The 22,167-nt window shown below is 43.3% G+C and overlaps 1 long non-coding RNA gene across 1 annotated transcript; it reads right to left on the minus strand.

Annotated features, from left to right (window-relative positions):
- Nucleotides 1-1,050: 1,050 nt before the first annotated feature.
- LOC135551795 (uncharacterized) lies at nt 1,051-17,311 on the minus strand. Its single transcript, XR_010457378.1, has 4 exons — nt 17,135-17,311; nt 13,325-13,558; nt 2,263-2,355; nt 1,051-2,169 (listed from the first exon to the last, which is right to left on the minus strand). It is a non-coding gene; the product is annotated as an uncharacterized LOC135551795 (long non-coding RNA).
- Between the last annotated feature and the right edge of the window lie 4,856 nt (nt 17,312-22,167).

A 22,167-nucleotide genomic window follows, 5' to 3' on the forward strand; every position in this document is an offset into this window, starting at 1 on the left:
TACCCTGGAGGCCTGGGAGCCATGGCAACACTGGATGACTGTAGTTCTAAATATGGCTGCTATACAACACTTTGTCTCAGTATTTTTGAAATACTGCTATACTGCTATATGTATGTAACTTTATTATGTATGTACATTTATTATGTATGTAACTTCATTATTTATTTGTTATATATCCAAACCATTTTTAGGAACGCTTTCCTCCTCTTTTTCAGTTTATGTTAAAGACAGTGTCAACTTTTCCACCCTTCTACATTTAACACGAACAGGTGACACATGATATTTTATGTTCTGTGCTTCCTTATCTGTGATATACAAGTATAAGCTATAACAGATTTCAGAAGACCCCAATAGGGCCTTGATATCAGATTCCAGAAAAACCCAATAGGGCCTTGATATCAGATTTCAGAAGAACCCAATAGGGCCTTGATATCAGATTCCAGAAGACCCCAATAGGGCCTTGATATCAGATTCCAGAAGAACCCAATAGGGCCTTGATATCAGATTTCAGAAGAACCCAATAGGGCCTTGATATCAGATTCCAGAAGAACCCAATAGGGCCTTGATATCAGATTCCAGAAGACCCCAATAGGGCCTTGATATCAGATTCCAGAAGAACCCAATAGGGCCTTGATATCAGATTCCAGAAAAACCCAATAGGGCCTTGATATCAGATTCCAGAAGAACCCAATAGGGCCTTGATATCAGATTCCAGAAGACCCCAATAGGGCCTTTGATATCAGATTCCAGAAGAACCCAATAGGGCCTTGATATCAGATTCCAGAAAAACCCAATAGGGCCTTGATATCAGATTCCAGAAAAACCCAATAGGGCCTTGATATCAGATTCCAGAAGAAACCAATAGGGCCTTGATATCAGATTCCAGAAAAACCCAATAGGGCCTTGATATCAGATTCCAGAAAAACCCAATAGGGCCTTGATATCAGATTCCAGAAAAACCCAATAGGGCCTTGATATCAGATTCCAGAAATACCCAATAGGGCCTTGATATCAGATTCCAGAAAAACCCAATAGGGCCTTGATATCAGATTCCAGAAGAACCCAATAGGGCCTTGATATCAGATTTCAGAAGACCCCAATAGGGCCTTGATATCAGATTCCAGAAAAACCCAATAGGGCCTTGATATCAGATGCCAGAAAAACCCAATAGGGCCTTGATATCAGATTCCAGAAAAACCCAATAGGGCCTTGATATCAGATTCCAGAAAAACCCAATAGGGCCTTGATATCAGATTTCAGAAGAACCCAATAGGGCCTTGATATCAGATTTCAGAAGAACCCAATAGGGCCTTGATATCAGATTCCAGAAGAACCCAATAGGGCCTTGATATCAGATTTCAGAAGAACCCAATAGGCCCTTGATATCAGATTTCAACCAGGAAACCCCTCTACTAATAGCGTTGAGTTTTTGTCGTGTTTTCTGAGAGGTTGGAAAAGGACAGAAATTACTAGGGAGCTTGCAAGAGAAAGAGGATGAGGTGGGAAAGGGAGGAGTGAAAAAGAGTGTAAGAGGGAGGGAGGAGTGAAGAAGGGTGGAACAGAGAGGGAGGGGCGAAGAAGGGTGGAACAGGGAGGTGTGTAGGCTAGAGGGGAGAGAGACACCAACATTCCTCCACTCCCTACTTTTCTTTGTTTCCTCTTGTCAGTGAAATTAATTCACACATAAGGAAAGTCATCTCTCTACCCCCTCCATCACCATCACGTACCCTTGTATTTGGTTTACTGTGCTTCCCCTCAGGCCAGGGAGAGGCTCCTATAAACCCCTCTAACACCACCCAAATGGTCCAGTCCCCAGCCTACCCACTGACCAGAGTGGGAGAGATCATTTGGGGAGAGGATGGGGGGGGGATGAGGGGATGAGAGGAGTTTCAGCCAGGAGCTTCTTCTCTTACATCCAGGCCACTGGATTCCATTCCTCTCCATTCCTCTCCATTCCCCTGCTTGTTTTTTTTCCACCAGAAGCTGACATGCAGCAGACTGAGACAGTCAAGGAGTGGTGGAAGTGATCGCTCTGAGGGTGAGGGTGTGAGGAGGGGAGGGAGAGTTGGGAAGGGTAAGGCCTGTTTTGGGCTTTCAGATGTCTGTGGAAAATGAATCACGGAGGCCTGTGCAGGGGGAGCGAGGAGGGAAGTAGAAACACATCTGGCCCTGAAAAAAAGAAGAATAGGAATTGGAGAGCTGCCGATTTGCTATTTTCCTACGTCTGTGTACTGTAGGTCTCAGATACAAACTGTAGAATACTTAGTTGTCTTATGATGTCTTCAAAAGCTGAGGTGTCAGGTGTGATGAGTGAGCTCTCTTCTCCTTATTGTCCACCCACATAAACAGCGGAACCTATAACATTGAGAAACAGACAGACAGACAGGAAGACAGATAGACAGACAGAGCAAAAACAATTAGAAAGAAATGAATGAGATACCCTATCCACTGTCGTCCTTGGTCTATAATGCTATGTTATTCTAGGCTTGAGAAGGCTCTCCCTAAATACTGACCAGTTTCCACAATACCCGAGGAGGAGGTGGAGGGAGAGGGAAATGCCAGGTTCCAATCCACTCTGGCTAGCCTGGCTTGTCATTAAGATTTTTCCCTTTCATTTTGGAAATGGTTTGGGGCGACTTGCCATAGACATTTCTTTTAACTGAGCCACGTCATCTAGCAGTCTACGTGAAGAGAGAGATTCTCATTGGGAGTTTATGTTTTTGGAAATTAACTTTAGGAAATGGTGTAATGATATTAGCTACATGCTTCAGAAAATACTCAAGGTTCGGTTTCATACATTATCACAAACTAGGTTAGTGGCTAAACATGAAGATGGGATCGAATTTCAATATGGCATCTTATTCTGTACAGTATACTAAAAAACAAGTTGAGATTCTTTGTAACCAATATCATGTGCAGTAAAGACATATCATTTCAAGTGTATTTTTGGTACCAGACTTTTATTAGCAGACGATATGTTAAGAGAGGAAGTAGTCCACGGATGGTGGAATACAGTGACACGCGACAGATACAGAAAAGGAGGAGAGGCGGATGAAGACAGAAGGAACAGGAGAGGGAAATAGGGAGGGAACATTCCTGACATCTTGGAGGAGACCCAGACCTTTGAGACTGCTGGGCAGAACTGGGTTGGACTTTGAGTTCAGACCACTTGGAGCTTGAAAACTGGCAGCATCTCTCTCTCTCTCTCTCTCTCTCTCTCTCTCTCTCTCTCTCTCTCTCTCTCTCTCTCTCTCTCTCTCTCTCTCTCTCTCTCGGCTCTCTCACTCTCTCTCTCTCTCTCTCTCTCGCTCTCTCTCGCTCTCTCTCTCTCTCTCTCTCTCTCTCGCTCTCTCGCTCTCTCTCTCTCTCTCTCTCTCTCTCTCTCTCTCTCTCTCGCTCTCCCACTCTATCCCTCATTCTCTCAATTCAATTCAAGGGCTGCATTGGCATGGGAAACATATGTTAACATTGCCAAAGCAAGTGAAGTAGATAATAAACAAATGTGAAATAAACAATAAAAATGTACAGTAAATATTATACTCACAGAAGTTCCTATATAACGATGTGCAATTAGTTCAAGTACAAAGGGGAAAATAAATGAACATAAATATGCCTTGTATTTACAATGGTGTTTGTTCTTCACTGGTTGCCCTTTTCTTGTGGCAACAGGTCACAAATGGGAGTTTATCAAAATGGGGTTTGTTTTCAAATTATTTGTGGATATGTGTAATCTGAGGGAAATATGTGTCTCTAATATGGTCATACATTTGTCTCTCTCTCGCTCTCTCTTTAAAGTGAGTTAATATCTCCTTGATTCATTATATTGAATATGCAGTCAATTTGGTTTGACACTAAATGGTTTCAGTCTATCTACAAGGAATTGAAAGCTGATCGAAATTCAAATCTGGGCCTTGAGTGTAGTTTTTCTACCCACCTATGAACATTTCCGTCTGTAATTGGCACCAGGGTGAGAAAGAGGGGAAGAGAGGATGATGGGAAGGGAGGACCATGGTGGAAGAAAAAGAGAGTTACCAGGGTGAGAGACATGGCATTACAGGGGGCCATGTCTGTGGTCACAGGGGCCCTTTTACCTCCTCAACAGTACACAAACTGATCACACGCATAGAGGATCAAACCAGACAACACAGGGAGTGTGTGGCGCCAAATGAACTCCTGGCTAAAGGGCAGCATATGAGACTGTTTATCTTGGTACCTCTGGGACACACAGAGGACACAGTCCTGATTCCAACTCAGTGTGGTTTATCTTGGTACCCCTGGGACACACAGAGGAACTGATTCCAACTCAGTGTGGTTTATCTTGGTACCTCTGGGACACACAGAGGAGACAGTCCTGATTCCAACTCAGTGTGGTTTATCTTGGTACCTCTGGGACACACAGAGGAACTGATTCCAACTCAGTGTGGTTTATCGTGGTACCTCTGGGACACACAGAGGAAACAGTCCTGATTCCAACTCAGTGTGGTTTATCTTGGTACCTCTGGGACACACAGAGGAACTGATTCCAACTCAGTGTGGTTTATCTTGGTACCTCTGGGACACACAGAGGAAACAGTCCTGATTCCAACTCAGTGTGGTTTATCTTGGTACCTCTGGGACGCACAGAGGAACTGATTCCAACTCAGTGTGGTTTATCTTGGTACCTCTGGGACGCACAGAGGAACTGATTCCAACTCAGTGTGGTTTATCTTGCTGCCAGAGCCGGAGAAAACACATCAATAGGGCCCTCTCACCAGCCACCATCTCCTATGGCATACCTGTGTGTGTGTGTGTGTGTGTGTGTGTGTGTGTGTGTGTGTGTGTGTGTGTGTGTGTGTGTGTGTGCGTGCGTGCGTGCGTGCGTGCATGTGTGTACTTGTGGATGTGCACGTGTGTGATACTGAATGGTACTATGAACTCTAAACTCTGTCCAGGTATATTCTGTAGATGTAGGATCTTAATTTGAGCCAGTTGGCCACAGCATGAAAATAATCCTGCAGCAACAGGAAATGTTAATTATTACATGGATTATCATCAATGGACATTTTTGTAGGGGTTGATACATTTTTCAGAAGGGAAAATCAAGTCTCAAATTTCAAAGTGGAAATTACAAACTTCAGAAGCCTTTTTAAACCTCAAATACACTTCCATTTTTTACTTTCCTGGGCGATCAAATGAAGATCCTACATCTGAATGTGTTTATATGTGGACCAGAGGATCAGTGTGCTGTAAACTGAACATCCACTTCTTTTCTTTTTTTCCTGAGATCACACATAAAGTACATTCCTACATGTTCTAGCCAGGCTTGACAGACATGAATCAAATAGAAAAACATGTAGTCACTCCTGAACTCTGCTGGGTGAACAACAAGCAACCCAGTCCTTTTGTTCTGGAAGAGAGGAACAGATCAGCGAGAGGAGGGATAAAATGGAGGAAAATAATTGATTAAATATCCAAATACAGTGCCTTGCGAAAGTATTCGGCCCCCTTGAACTTTGCGACCTTTTGCCACATTTCAGGCTTCAAACATAAATATATAAAACTGTATTTTTTTGTGAAGAATCAACAACAAGTGGGACACAATCATGAAGTGGAACGACATTTATTGGATATTTCAAACTTTTTTTTAAATAAAAAACTGAAAAATTGGGCGTGCAAAATTATTCAGCCCCTTTACTTTCAGTGCAGCAAACTCTCTCCAGAAGTTCAGTGAGGATCTCTGAATGTTCCAATGTTGACCTAAATGACTAATGATGATAAATACAATCCACCTGTGTGTAATCAAGTCTCCGTATAAATGCACCTGCACTGTGATAGTCTCAGAGGTCCGTTTAAAGCGCAGAGAGCATCATGAAGAACAAGGAACACACCAGGCAGGTCCGAGATACTGTTGTGAAGAGGTTTAAAGCTGGATTTGGATACAAAAAGATTTCCCAAGCTTTAAACATCTCAGGGAGCACTGTGCAAGCGATAATATTGAAATGGAAGGAGTATCAGACCACTGCAAATCTACCAAGACCTGGCCGTCCCTCTAAACTTTCAGCTCATACAAGGAGAAGACTGATCAGAGATGCAGCCAAGAGGCCCATGATCACTCTGGATGAACTGCAGAGATCTACAGCTGAGGTGGGAGACTCTGTCCATAGGACAACAATCAGTCGTATATTGCACAAATCTGGCCTTTATGGAAGTGGCAAGAAGAAAGACATTTCTTAAAGATATCCATAAAAAGTGTTGTTTAAAGTTTGCCACAAGCCACACCAAACATGTGGAAGAAGGTGCTCTGGTCAGATGAAACCAAAATGTAACTTTTTGGCAACAATGCAAAACGTTATGTTTGGCGTAAAAGCAACACAGCTCATCACAATGAACGCACCATCCCCACTGTCAAACATGGTGGTGGCAGCATCATGGTTTGGGCCTGCTTTTCTTCAGCAGGGACAGGGAAGATGGTTAAAATTGATGGGAAGATGGATGGAGCCAAATACAGGACCATTCTGGAAGAAAACATGATGGAGTCTGCAAAAGACCTGAGACTGGGACGGAGATTTGTCTTCCAACAAGACAATGATCAAAAACAAAGCAAAATCTACAATGGAATGGTTCAAAAATAAACATATCCAGGTGTTAGAATGTCAAAGTCCAGACCTGAATCCAATCGAGAATCTGTGGAAAGAACTGAAAACTGCTGTTCACAAATGCTCTCCATCCAACCTCACTGAGCTCGAGCTGTTTTGCAAGGAGGAATGGGAAAAAAAATTCAGTCTCTCGATGTGCAAAACTGATAGAGACATACCCCAAGCGACTTACAGCTGTAATCGCAGCAAAAGATGGCACTACAAAGTATTAACTTAATAAGGGGGCTGAATAATTTTGCACGCCCAATTTTTCAGTTTTTGATTTGTTAAAAAAGTTTGAAATATCCAATGAATGTCGTTCCACTTCATGATTGTGTCCCACTTGTTGTTAATTCTTCACAAAAAAATACAGTTTTATATCTTTATGTTTGAAGCCTGAAATGTGGCAAAAGGTCGCAAAGTTCAAGGGGGCCGAATACTTTCGCAAGGCACTGTATATTCACAAACTGGGAGGCAGAGACAATCCATAACAATTTCAAACAAACCAGTCTATTATCATGTTTTCTCTACGAAGTAAGTCATTGTTTCAAGTTTCATTGACATACATGACTAATCAAGTCAGTATGTCTACTGTTCATGTTTAAATAGCCACTGCTCAGTTCATTTAGTGACTTATACGGTTATGTTTTACAGTGCACTGAATCTGGCAAAAATAAATAAAAAACGGATCAAAGCTGGCCAAAGGACAAGTCTGAAACAATACGGTCCTACCCACAAGTGACCCTGAAGGGCCATGTATTTCACGTAGCAGCACGTCTCAATCTCTCAACCATCACTGGCCAGCTACATAGTCACAGCCTCACCAAAGCCAGCCTGAAATGATCTCAAATGAAGGCCTGCAAAGAGAAAGAGATTTCTGGCACGGAAGAGGCAGAGAGAAAGAGTTGGAAAGAGACAGAGAAAGAGTCCTGGGGTAGGGGCAGAGTACTGTAGTGGTTCCCAAACTAGGGGTCGTGAAATATACACTGCTCAAATAAAGGGAACACTAAAATAACACATCCTAGATCTGAATGAATGAAATATTCTTATTAAATACTTTTTTCTTTACATAATTGAATGTGCTGACAACAAAATCAAACAAAAATTATCAATGGAAATCAAATTTATCAACCCATGGAGGTCTGGATTTGGAGTCACACTCAAAATTAAAGTGGAAAACCACACTACAGGCTGATCCAACTTTGATGTAATGTCCTTAAAACTAGTCAAAATGAGTCTCAGTAGTGTGTGTGGCCTCCACGTGCCTGTATGACCTCCCTACAACGCCTGGGCATGCTCCTGATGAAGTGGCGATTGTCTCCTGAGGGATCTCCTCCCAGACCTGGACTAAAGCATCTGCCAACTCCAGGACAGTCTGTGGTGCAACGTGGCGTTGGTGGATTGAGCGAGACATGATGTCCCAGATGTGATCAATTGGATTTAGGTCTGGGGAACGGGCGGGCCAGTCCATAGCATCAATGCCTTCCTCTTGCAGGAACTGCTGACACACCCCAGCCACATGAGGTCTAGCATCGTCTTGCATTAGGAGGAACCCAGGGCCAACTGCACCAGCATATGGTCTCACAAGGGGTCTGAAGATCTCATCTCGAGAACCTAATGGCAGTCAGGCTACCTCTGGCGAGCACATGGAGGGCTGTGCGGCCCCCCAAAGAAATGACACCACACACCATGACTGACCCACCGCCAAACCGGTCATGCTGGAGGATGTTGCAGGCAGCAGAACGTTCTCCACGACGTCTCCAGACTCTGTCACGTCTGTCACATGTGCTCAGTGTGAACCTGCTTTCATCTGTAAAGAGCACAGGGCACCAGTGGTGATTTTGCCAATCTTGGTGTTCTCTGGCAAATGCCAAACGTCCTGCACGGTGTTTGGCTGTAAGCACAACCCCCACCTGTGGACGTCGGGCCCTCATACCACCCTCATGGAGTCTGTTTCTGACCGTTTGAACCTGGAGGTCATTTTGCAGGGCTCTGGCAGTGCTCCTCCTGCTCCCCCTTGCACAAAGGTGGAGGTAGCGGTCCTGCTGCTGGGTCGTTGCCCTCCTACAGCCTCCTCCACGTCTCCTGATGTACTGGCCTGTCTCCTGGTAGCGCCTCCATGCTCTGGACACTACGCTGACAGACACAGCAAACCTTCTTGCCACAGCTCGCATTGATGTGCCATCCTGGATGAGCTGCACTACCTGAGCCACTTGTGTGGGTTGTAGACTCCGTCTCATGCTACCACTAGAGTGAAAGCACCGCCAGCATTCAAAAGTGACCAAAACATCAGCCAGGAAGCATAGGAACTGAGAAGTGGTCTGTGGTCACCACCTGCAGAACCACTCCTTTATTGGGAGTGTCTTGCTAATTGCCTATAATTGCCACCTGTTGTCTATTCCATTTGCATAGCAGCATGTGAAATGTATTGTCAATCAGTGTTGCTTCCTAAGTGGACAGTTTGATTTCACAGAAGTGTGATTGACTTGGAGTTACATTGTGTTGTTTAAGTGTTCCCTTTATTTTTTTGAGCAGTGTATATACAGTGAGGGAAAAAAAGTATTTGATTCCCTCCTGAGTTTGTACGTTTCCCACTGACAAAGAAATGATCTGTCTATAATTTTAATGGTAGGTTTATCTGAACAGTGAGAGACAGAATAACAACAAAACAATCCAGAAAAACGCATGTCAAAAATGTTATACATTGATTTGCATTTTAATGAGGGAAATAAGTATTTGACCCCCTCTCAATCAGAAATATTTCTGGCTCCCAGGTGTCTTTTATACAGGTAATGAGCTGAGATTAGGAGCACACTCTTAAAGGGAGTGCTCCTAATCTCAGTTTGTTACCTGTATAAAAGACACCTGTCCACAGAAGCAATCAATCAATCAGATTCCAAACTCTCCACCATGGCCAAGACCAAAGAGCTCTCCAGGGATGTCAGGGACAAGATTGTAGACCTACACAAGGATGGAATGGGCTACAAGACCATCGCCAGGCAGCTTGGTGAGAAGGTGATAACAGTTAGTGTGATTATTCGCAAATGGAAGAAACACAAAATAACTGTCAATCTCCCTCAGCCTGGGGCTCCATGCAAGATCTCACCTTGTGGAGTTGCAATGATCATGAGAACGGTGAGGAATCAGTCCAGAACCACACGGGAGGATCTTGTCAATGATTTCAAGGCAGCTGGGGCCATAGTCACCAAGAAAACAATTGGTAACACACTACGCTGTGAAGGACTGAAATCCTGCAACGCCCGCAAGGCCCCCTGCTCAAGAAAGCACATATACATTGGGGAGAACAAGTATTTGATACACTGCCGATTTTGCAGGTTTTCCTACTTACAAAGAATGTAGAGGTCTGTATTTTCTGTCATAGGTACACTTCAACTGTGAGAGATGGAATCTAAAACAAAAATCCAGAAAATCACATTGTATGATTTTTAAGTAATTCATTTCCATTTTATTGCATGACATAAGTATTTGATTAATCAGAAAAGCAGAACTTAATATTTGGTACAGAAACCTTTGTTTGCAATTACAGAGATCATACGTTTCCTGTAGTTCTTGACCAGGTTTGCACACACTGCAGCAGGGATTTTGGCCCACTCCTCCATACAGACCTTCTCCAGATCCTTCAGGTTTCGAGGATGTCGGTGGGCAATACGGGCTTTCAGCTCCCTCCAAAGATGTTCTATTGGGTTCAGGTCTGGAGACTGGCTAGGCCATTCCAGGACCTTGAGATGCTTCTTACGGAGCCACTCTTTAGTTGCCCTGGCTGTGTGTTTTGGGTCGTTGTCATGCTGGAGGATCCTGCTTTGGGACAGGACAACTTCACCGCATCAAAGGGATGATGGATGGGGCCATGTACCATCAAATCTTTGGTGAGAATCTCCTTCCCTCAGCCAGGGCATTGAAAATGGGTCGTGGATGGGTATTCCAGCATGACAATGACCCAAAACACACAGCCAAGGCAACAAAGAAGAAGAAGCACATTAAGGTCCTGCAGTGGCCTAGCCAGTCTCCAGACCTTAATCCTATAGAAAACCTGTGGAGGGAGCTGAAGGTGCGAGTTGCCAAACATCAGCCTCGAAACCTTAATGACTTGGAGAAGATCTGCAAAGAGGAGTGGAACAAAATCCCTCCTGAGATGTGTGCAAACCTGGTGGCCAACTACAAGAAACATCTGACCTCTGTGATTGCTGTCCGGACCTCTGGCAGTCTCTATGGGGGTGCCACAGGGTTCAATTCTTGGACCGACTCTCTTCTCTGTATACATCAATGAGGTCGCTCTTGCTGCTGGTGAGTCTCTGATCCACCTCTACGCAGACGACACCATTCTGTATACTTCTGGCCCTTCTTTGGACACTGTGTTAACAACCCTCCAGGCAAGCTTCAATGCCATACAACTCTCCTTCCGTGGCCTCCAATTGCTCTTAAATACAAGTAAAACTAAATGCATGCTCTTCAACCGATCGCTACCTGCACCTACCCGCCTGTCCAACATCACTACTCTGGACGGCTCTGACTTAGAATACGTGGACAACTACAAATACTTAGGTGTCTGGTTAGACTGTAAACTCTCCTTCCAGACCCATATCAAACATCTCCAATCCAAAGTTAAATCTAGAATTGGCTTCCTATTTCGCAACAAAGCATCCTTCACTCATGCTGCCAAACATACCCTTGTAAAACTGACCATCCTACCAATCCTCGACTTTGGCGATGTCATTTACAAAATAGCCTCCAATACCCTACTCAACAAATTGGATGCAGTCTATCACTGTGCAATCCGTTTTGTCACCAAAGCCCCATATACTACCCACCATTGCGACCTGTACGCTCTCGTTGGCTGGCCCTCGCTTCATACTCGTCGCCAAACCCACTGGCTCCATGTCATCTACAAGACCCTGCTAGGTAAAGTCCCCCCTTATCTCAGCTCGCTGGTCACCATAGCATCTCCCACCTGTAGCACACGCTCCAGAAGGTATATCTCTCTCGTCACCCCCAAAACCAATTCTTTCTTTGGCCGCCTCTCCTTCCAGTTCTCTGCTGCCAATGACTGGAACGAACTACAAAAATCTCTGAAACTGGAAACACTTATCTCCCTCACTAGCTTTAAGCACCAACTGTCAGAGCAGCTCACAGATTACTGCACCTGTACATAGCCCACCTATAATTTAGCCCAAACAACTACCTCTTTCCCTACTGTATTTAATGTATTTATTTATTTTGCTCCTTTGCACCCCATTATTTTTATTTCTACTTTGCACATTCTTCCATTGCAAATCTACCATTCCAGTGTTTTACTTGCTATATTGTATTTACTTTGCCACCATGGCCTTTTTTTGCCTTTACCTCCCTTATCTCACCTCATTTGCTCACATCGTATATAGACTTGTTTATACTGTATTATTGACTGTATGTTTGTTTTACTCCATGTGTAACTCTGTGTCGTTGTATGTGTCGAACTGCTTTGCTTTATCTTGGCCAGGTCGCAATTGTAAATGAGAACTTGTTCTCAACTTGCCTACCTGGTTAAATAAAGGTGAAAAAAAAATTACCAACCAGGGTTTTGCCACCAAGTACAAAGTCATGTTTTGCAGAGGGGTCAAATACTTATTTCCTTTGTTAAAATGCAAATCAACGTATAACATTTTTGACATGCGTTTTTCTGGATTTTTTGTTGTTATTCTGTCTCTCACTGTTCAAATAAACCTACCATTAAAATTATAGACTGATCATTTCTTTGTCAGTGGGCAAACGTACAAAATCAGCAGGGGATCAAATACTTTTTTCCCTCACTGAAAATATACATTGTATATACAAAAATATATAAATATTATAATATCATCTTTGTATCTCAAAATCTTTGTAATGTAGTTAAAAATCTAAATTTAAATTATTAAAATATCAATTCAACCAGAAAGCACCCTTAGATCATGGGAAAAGGCCGCACTTGACCTATGCACTTAAATCATTCCTACGGTGAATGGCTTGGCCCGCTACGTTATGAGACTACACACTATTGCAGAGACTGATATTACCGGACGCAATTGATATGGTGAAAACAATATGTGAGGAGGCAGAGAATCTCACATCAATACCATTGTCAGATAACAGTGTTACGTGAAGAATGTATGCTATTCCTAGCAATCAAGAGAAAACTAACTGAAAACTCTAAAACTCCCCACCTTATGCTCTCCAAATGGATGTTAGTTTTGAGGGCTGATATGCCCATGCATTGACTTTTGTTCGCTATACATGTTGGGGGATGGATGCTATTCACAAGAACATATTGTTCTGTCTCACGATTCCCAGGCATGAAATGGCATAGGCTATATTGACAAAAACCAGATTCCATATGGGATCGAATGGTTGGTTTTTGCACAGATGGGGTTCCATCTCTGGTAGGATGGTGGGCAGGCCTCTGCAATCTAACTTCTGAATGTGTCTCCCTCTGCCATATGGACACATTGTATGATACACCGAGAACAACTGGTGGCAAAAGAGCTGAGCACAGAACTCAGAGATATACTGCAGCAGGTAACTTCCATTGTAAAATACATCAAACCACATCCACTGTGTTCCACCTGTTCACATATCTACGTGGGAAAAAAACAGACTTTGTTGACTTTCTGTGTAATGAAAAGAAAATAACAGAAACGAGCAACAGTAAGTGTTCCACACTAGTGATGACTGCTCACCTCCAACGCTTGGAAGAGCACTTTGAGACCTTCTTCCCAATCCATTTGACTGGGATCTTGGCTCAGTGGACATGTCTTAAGTCAAATCGAACAGCTGATCGAGCTGAGATGCTGAGTTGAGAAGACAATCAGAAATACTGTTAGAATGTTCTTCAATTGACTGCCATAGCTCCAAATAAAAAATGGTTGGGGTCGCCGAAAATGTTCAGATGTCAAAATGGAGTCGTGGGCCCCCTAGGGTAGAGAGAAAGAGAGGTTAGAGGCAGAGCAGTGAGTGCACTATATTTTTAAGTGATGTTAGATCAAAGTGGACAGTTTTTATACCTGTACCATTCTTTTCATAAAAGAGAGCAGCCTGACAGGAACTACTTTTAGATGCAAAAGAACCTCCGTTTCAAAGCTTCGCTCCAAGTCTTCTAATTGAATAAAGAGATGAAATAGTTTGGGAGCCAGAGGCACTTCCTAATTAGCGGTATTACTCTGCATGTGGAACCATGGGCTATAATAATAGTCTAGCATTTTAAATGAGCACTGTACTTTTACTGATCTTAGAGGATTCTGATGTTGGGTCTCTATGGTATTATTTACACTCAAAATCTACTTTCAGTATTTTTAAAAATGAAGGCCTATATAAGACCGGATACTCTGAGAAAAAGTCGAATTGAACACGCAAAGGAAAAAGTAGAATTGACCACGCAAAGGAAAAAGTAGAATTGACCACGCAAAGGAAAAAGTAGAATTGACCACGCAAAGGAAAAAGTAGAATTGACCACGCAAAGGAAAAAGTCGAATTGACCACGCAAAGGAAAAAGTAGAATTGACCACGCAAAGGAAAAAGTCGAATTTAGCATAGAAAGGAAAAAGTCGAATTTAGCATGTAAAGGAAAAAGTTGAATTTAGCATGTAAAGGAAAAAGTCGAATTTAGCATGTAAAGGAAAAAGTTGAATTTAGCATGTAAAAGAAAAAGTCGAATTTAGCATGTAAAGGAAAAAGTTGAATTTAGCATGTAAAGGAAAAAGTCGAATTTAGCATGTAAAGGAAAAAGTCGAATTTAGCATGTAAAAGAAAAAGTCGAATTTAGCATGGAAAGGAAAAAGTTGAATTTAGCATGGAAAGGAAAAAGTTGAATTTTACAGTTGAAGTCAAGGTATGTACTAACACGTGGTCCTGATGTATAGTTACGAGTGGAAATTGACCTGAAGAAAATATTTCCAATTTCACACTGCCCTCCCTGTGCTAGGGTAGGACATGGATAGACCACACGTTGCTTTAAGTCAACGTGTAGGTAGGAAGTCCATGTTAATTAACAGTCCCTCTAAGCGCTCAAATATGGATGCGGTGCTTTAAAGTAATTTGTGTTGTTAAGGATCCCTCTGAATGTCGTGTTTAATATTGAACCATAACCAGGAATGGTACACCTCACTCAAATGTCTCACATTTCAGAAGGATCCTCCAATATTAATTTGACGCCCACTGCAATCTTCAATAGAAACGTATAGTTCAGCAATTATACAATTTCCATGTTTGAAAGAATGTGATTCTGCAAAAAGGTCATAAAAGACTAGGAGTGAGGTTATGATAAAGAGAGAGAGAGAGAGAGAGAGAGAGAGAGAGAGAGAGAGAGGGATAGAGAAAGAGAGGGATAGAGAGGGGGAGTAAAGAGAGAGAAAAAACAGAGTTGAACAGAGGGAAGCAGAAAGAAACAGACAGAGAGAAAGAGTTGAGAGAGAGGAAAAGAGAGAGGGAGAAGTGAGAAAGTGAGAGAGAAAGTGTAATGTGTGTCTCTCTCCAGGCTGCAGCAGCACCAGTCAGGGCCTGTCCTCTTCTCTCCACACTCCTCTGTCTCCTTCTCTCTGTCTCTCTCCTCTCTGTCTCCTCTCTTTCTCCTTCACTCTGTCTCCTCTGTCTCCTTCAGTCTGTCTCCTTCTCTCTGTCTCTCTCCTTCTCTATGTCTCTCTCCTCTCTGTCTCCTCTCTGTCTCATTCTCTCTGTCTCTCTCCTCTCTGTCTCTCTTCTTCTCTCTGTCTCTCTCCTCTCTGTCTCCTCCTCTCTGTCTCCTTCTCTCTGTCTCTCTCCTTCTCTCTGTCTCTCTCCTCTCTGTCTCCTTCACTCTGTCTCCTTCTCTCTGTCTCCTGCTCTCTGTCTCCTCTCTGTCTCCTTCACTCTGTCTCCTTCTCTATGTCTCTCTCCTTCTCTTTGTCTCTCTCCTTCTCTCTGTCTGTCTGTCTCTCTCCTCTTTCTCTCCTCCTCTCAGTCTCCTTCTCTCTGTCTCTCTCCTTCCTCTGTCTCTCTCCTTCTCTCTGTCTCTCTCCTTCTCTGTCTCTCTCCTTCACTCTGTATCCTCTCTGTCTCCTTCACTCTGTCTCCTCTCTGTCTCTCTCCTTCTCTCTGTCTATCTCCTTCTCTCTGTATCCTTCTCTCTGTATCCTTCACTCTGTCTCCTTCTGCCTGTCTCCTTCACTCTATCTCCTTCTCTCTGTCTCCTTCTGCCTGCCTCCTTCTCTCTGTCTCCTTCTCTCTCTCCATGACCTGAGGCAGCTGGATCCTATTCTCCACCCGTTAACCTCTGCTCTCCCTTCCCCCCTTCAGGAGACTTCCTGATTAAATAATAGATTAAAAATGTTTTGGGTTAATAACAGTTAAATATAGGTTACACAATGGTCTGGTTCAGATTGTCTGAGACAGCAGACAGACCCCACCCTGGAGATAAAGAGCAATGATTACAGTTTGATAGCAAATGAGTGTTGTGCTCTCAGTATCTGTCTCTATCCCCCTCAATCACATGATGCCACAGATACATACTTTATTATAATGCCAGCTGTGTTTCCATAGGTTACCATCCAACTTCTAACTCACTTCTTCCTCTATGGTCTTATTGTAGGACGATCCAACACATGTGAATGTATTTCTTCCTCTGACCTCAGACCAGTATAGGGATACAAGATGTATCCCAAGCTTAATGTACGAAACAATGACAGATAGAACCCATGGTGTTCAATTATGACCATCCTGTTTGCCATTTAAGATGTCGTCCTAACCCCTTACCTAAAACTGATACTCTACATGACTTCACAAACAGCTGGTTGAGTTAGTCAGGAGTTAACTATGCTTGGTTTGGTCTGGCGGGACACAATGCAGAAAAAGAAAGTGCAGTCTTTTACACGTTCTACAGTCCTACAGTAATGCACACGTGGAAGACGTCTATGTTCATTCACCAAGGTTTGACAAAGAAAAAGGGGAAAAGAAAACCTATTTAACACAAAAGCTCCACCTCTGCATGTGACTGGCTCTGGATCCATCTGGTCAACAATCCAAAACTGGGTGATGTGCAGAGAACACACCCTAAGCCTGGGAAGAATGAGTACTTCTCTTTGATTTGAGAGAGAGAGCGAGAGAGAGAGAGAGAGAGAGAGAGACAAGCCTATGCCTATCCCTCCGTCATGTAAACCCAGCAATGACTGAGCCACTGCACTGGACCACCAAGGTGTTCCAACACATGTCGTTGTTGCTGCGAGCCCCCCTCAATCCCTTTAGACTGATCATTCCTGAGGACTTAAGATGCACTAAAAGTAGGCACAAAAGAGAAATCTAAACAGATTTAGACATTTAGGAAATGATTCACTTCAACATATTGAAAGTCTTGCTTATTAAAACACAGTTAGAAATCTCTCATATGAATTCAGGGGTTTGGGAATGACTGCTTGTTGGAATACCTTTTTTATTTCAATGTGAACTATAGAAGTTAGCATGTTAGGACAGAATAAGCTGACTAGCAGAAATTATCCAGTTGTAATAAGTTTGTGACTTACAGCCTCAAAATCAGTTTGTGCACATGAATCCCTCTGTTTCCACGTCATCTGTGGCAGTTGGAATTGTCTCTGTTTGTCTTTGTTTGTGGGAGAGAGCGGAGCGGAGGAGAACGAGAGCAGGGGATTGTCTCTGTTTGTCTTTGTTTGTGGGAGAGAGCGGAGCGGAGGAGAACGAGAGCAGGGGATTGGAACCAGATGCAGCCACAGTTTCATTTTGGGCACCAGCCAGGAAGCATGCACTCATGCTGAAGCTATGTCATGGGCAGGCCTATCCGCTCTAACCCCACTCTACCTCTTCTCCTTCCTTCACGCTTCCAGTTCTCTTCCACCCTGACTCCCTTTCTTTCTTACACAGCAGACTCAAGAGAAAAGGGCTGATGGACAGTCATTTAGATATAGAGGAATTGATGATAAAAGTATTGTGGGAGATGTTTTGTTAGACTTCAGTGCGGATTTTGACATTATTGATCATAGTCTGCTGATGGAAAAATGTGTGTGTTATGTCTTTACAAACGCCGCTATATTGAGGATAAAGAGTTACCTGTCTAACAGAACACAGAAAGGATTCTTTAATGGAAGCCTCTCCAACATAATCCAGGTAGAATCAGGAATTCCCCAGGGCAGCTGTTTAGGGCCCCTACTTTTTTTCAATCTTTACTAATGACATGCCACTGGCTTTGAGGAAAACCAGTGTGCCTATGTATGCGAATGACTCGACACTATACACGTCAGCTACTAAAGTGAGTGAAATCAATGCACCACTTAGCAAAGAGCTGCAGTTGGTTTCAGAGTGGGTGGCAAGCAATAAGTTAGTCCTAAATATTTCAAAAACTAAAAGCATTGTATTTGGGACAAATCATTGTGGAAATTGAGCAAGTTGAGGTCATGGTCAGAAAATGTTGATAGAACAGTAGCTAAGTTGAGGAAAAGTCTGTCCATAATAAGCGCTGCTCTGCCTTTTTAATGACACTATCAACAAGGCAGGTCCTACAGGCCCTAGTTTTGTCGATCCTGGACTACTGTTCAGTGGTGGGGTCAGGTGCCACAAAGAGGGACCTCTGAAAATTACAATTGGCTCAGAACAGAGCAGCACGGCTGGCCCTTAAATGTACACGGAGAGCTAACATTAATAATATGCATGTAAATCTCTCATGGCTCAAAGTGAAGAAGAGTTTGACTTCTTATGTAAACTTCACTACTTGTTTATATTATAAGTGTTGACATGCTGAATGCACAGAGGTGTCTGTTTAAACTACTAGTATACAGCTCGGACAACCATGCATATCCCACAAGACATGCCACCAGAGATCACTTCACAGTCCCCAAGTCAAGAACAGACTACATAGAGCCATGACTACATGGAACTCTATTCCAAATCAGGTAACTGATGCAACCAGTAGAATCAGATATACAGAACAGATAAAAATTCACCTTATGGAACAGCGGGGACTGTGAAGAGACACACACAGGCACAGACACACATACACATGATACGACACACGCTCTACACACACGTACACATGTATTTTTTATTGTAGATGTGTGATAGTAGAGTAGTGGCCTGGGGGAACATACTAAATGTGTTGTGTGTGTGTTATGAAATGTAATGGCATGTCATTTTTTTTCTTTTTGTATACGGTGCATTCGGAAAGTATTCAGACCCCTTCACTTTTTCCACATTTTGTTACATTACAGCCTTATTCTAAAATTGATTAAATTGTCTTTTTCCATCATCAATCTACACACAATACCCCATAAGGACAAAGCCAAAACCGGTTTTTAAAATAAAAAAACTGAAATATCACATTTACATAAGTATTCAGACCCTTAGTACGTTGTTGAAGCACCTTTGGCAGCGATTATAGCCTGGAGTCTTCTTGGGTATGAAGCTTCAAGCTTAGCACACCTGTATTTGGGGAGTTTCTCCAATTCTTCTCTGCAGATCCTCTCAAACTCTGTCTGGTTGGATGGGGAGCATCGCTGCACAGCTATTTTCAGGTCTCTCCAGAGATATTCGATCGGGTTCAAGCCTGTGCTCTGGCTGGGTCATTCAAGGACATTCAGAGACTTGTCTCAAAGCCACTTCTGTGTTGTCTTGGCTGTGTGCTTAGGGTCATTGTCCTGTTGGTCTAGGGCACTGCAGCACTAGCTGTGCCACCAAATCAAATTCAAATCAAATTTTATATGTCACATACACAGGGTTAGCAGATGTTAATGCGAGTGTAGTGAAATGCTTGTGCTTCTAGTTCCGACAATGCAGTAATAACCAACGAGTAATCTAATCTAACAATTCCACAACTACAACCTTATACACACAAGTGTAAAGGGATAAGGAATATGTACATAAAGATATATGAATGAGTGATGGTACAGAACGGCATAGGCAAGAAGCAGTAGATGATATATAGTACAGTATATACAGTGCCTTGCGAAAGTATTCGCCCCCCTTGAACTTTGCGACCTTTTGCCACATTTCAGGCTTCAAACATAAAGATATAAAACTGTATTTTTTTGTGAAGAATCAACAACAAGTGGGACACAATCATGAAGTAGAACGACATTTATTGGATATTTCAAACCTTTTTAACAAATCAAAAACTGAAAAATTGGGCATGCAAAATTATTCAGCCCCCTTAAGTTAATACATTGTAGCGCCACCTTTTGCTGCGATTACAGCTGTAAGTCGCTTGGGGTATGTCTCTATCAGTTTTGCACATTGAGAGACTGAATTTTTTATATATCTTTTTGTTTGAAGCCTGAAATATGGCAAAAGGTCGCAAAGTTCAAGGGGGCCGAATACTTTCGCAAGGCACTGTACATTTGAGATGAGTAATGCAGGGTATATAAACATAAAGTGACATAGTTTAATGTGGCTAGTGATACATGTATTACATAAAGATGGCAAGATGCAGTAGATGCAGCAAGATGCAGCAGTTTAAATGAGTACAGTATATACATATACGTATGAGATGAGTAATGTAGGGTATGTAAACAGAAGTGGCATTGTTTAAAGTGGCTAGTGATACATGTTTACATCAATTTCAATCAATTCCCTTATTAAAGTGGCTGGAGTTGAGTCAGTATGTTGGCAGCAGCCACTCAATGTTAGTGGTGGCTGTTTAACAGTCTGATGGCCTTGAGATAGAAGCTTTTTTCAGTCTCTTGGTCCCTGCTTTGATGCACCTGTACTGGCCTCACCTTTTGGATAATAGCGGATAATAGATAACAGGCAGTGGCTCGGGTGGTTGTTGTCCTTGATGATCTTTATGGCCTTCCTGTGACATCGGGTGATGTCCTCACTACCTCACTACCCTCTGGAGAGCCTTATGGTTGTGGGCGGAGCAGTTGCCGTACCAGGCGGTGATACAGCCCGACAGGATGCTCTCGATTGTGCATCTGTACAAGTTTGTGAGTGCTTTTGGTGACAAGCCAAATTTCTTCAGCCTCCCGAGGTTGAAGAGGCGCTGCTGCTCCTTCTTCACAACGCTGTCTGTGTGGGTGGACCAATTCAGTTTGTCCGTGATGTGTACGCCGAGGAACTTAATACCTTTTCATGGTTCTCCACCACTGTACCGTCGATGTGGATAGGGGGTGCTCCCTCTGCTGTTTCCTGAAGTCCACAATCATATCCTTTGTTTTGTTGACGTTGAGTGTGAGGTTATTTTCCTGACACCACACTCCGAGGGCCCTCACCTCCTCCCTGTAGGCCGTCTCATCGTTGTTGGTAATCAAGCCTACCACTGTAGTGTCGTCCGCAAACTTGATGATTGAGTTGGAGGCGTGCATGGCCACACAGCCGTGGGTGAACAGGGAGTACAGGAGAGGGCTCAGAACGCACCTTTGTGGGGCCCCAGTGTTGAGGATCAGCGGGGTGGAGATGTTGTTACCTACCCTCACCACCTGGGGGCGGCTCATCTGGAAGTCCAGTACCCAGTTGCACAGGGCTTGATGACGAGTTTGGAGGGTACTATGGTGTTTAATGCCGATCTGTAGTCGATGAACAGCATTCTCACATAGGTATTCCTCTTGTCCAGATGGGTTAGGGCCATGTGCAGTGTGGATGCGATTGCGTCGTCTGTGGACCTATTGGGGCGGTAAGCAATTTGGAGTGGGTTTAGGGTGTCAGTTAGGGTGGAGGTGATATTGTCCTTGACTAGTCTCTCAAAGCACTTCATGATGACGGAAGTGAGTGCTACGGGGCAGTAGTCGTTTAGCTCAGTCACCTTAGCTTTCTTGGGAACAGGAACGATGGTGGCCCTCTTGAAGCACGTGGGAACAGCAGACTGGGATAAGGTTTGATTGAATATGTCCGTAAACACACCAGCCAGCTGGTCTGCGCATGCTCTGAGGATATGGCTGGGGGTGCCGTCTGGGCCTCCAGCCTTGCGAGGGTTAACACGTTTAAATGTTTTACTCAAGTAGGCTGCAGTGAAGGAGAGCACGCAGGTTTTAGTAGCGGGCCGTGTCAGTGGCACTGTATTGTCCTCAAAGCGAGCAAAAGCTATTTAGTCTGTCTGGGAGCAAGACATCCTGGTCCGCGATGGGGCTGGTTTTCTTTTTGTAATCCGTGATTGACTGTAGACCCTGCCGGAAGGTTGCAAGTTCAAAACCCCCGAGCTGACAAGGTACAAATCTGTCATTCTGCCCCTGAACAGGCAGTTAACCCACTGTTCCTAGGCCGTCATTGAAAATAAGAATTTGTTCTTAACTGGCTTGCCTAGTTAAATAAAGGTAAAATAAAAAACATTTAAAATAAACACACCTCTTGTGTCTGAACCATTGAATTGCAACTCTACTTTGTCTCTATACTGACGCTTAGCTTGTTTGATTGCCTTGAGGAGGGAATAGCTACACTGTTTGTATTTGCTCATGTTTCCGGTCACCTTGCCCTGATTAAAAGCAGTGGTTCGTGCTTTCAGTTTCACGAGAATGCTGCCATCAATCCACGGTTTCTGGTAGCATCACCAATGCACTTTCTAATGAACTCGCTCACCAAATCAGCGTATTCGTCAATGTTGTTGTTGGACGCAATG

Source organism: Oncorhynchus masou, chromosome 13 (assembly GCF_036934945.1).
Source record: "Oncorhynchus masou masou isolate Uvic2021 chromosome 13, UVic_Omas_1.1, whole genome shotgun sequence".
In the NCBI taxonomy this organism is placed as follows: Eukaryota; Metazoa; Chordata; class Actinopteri; order Salmoniformes; family Salmonidae; genus Oncorhynchus; species Oncorhynchus masou.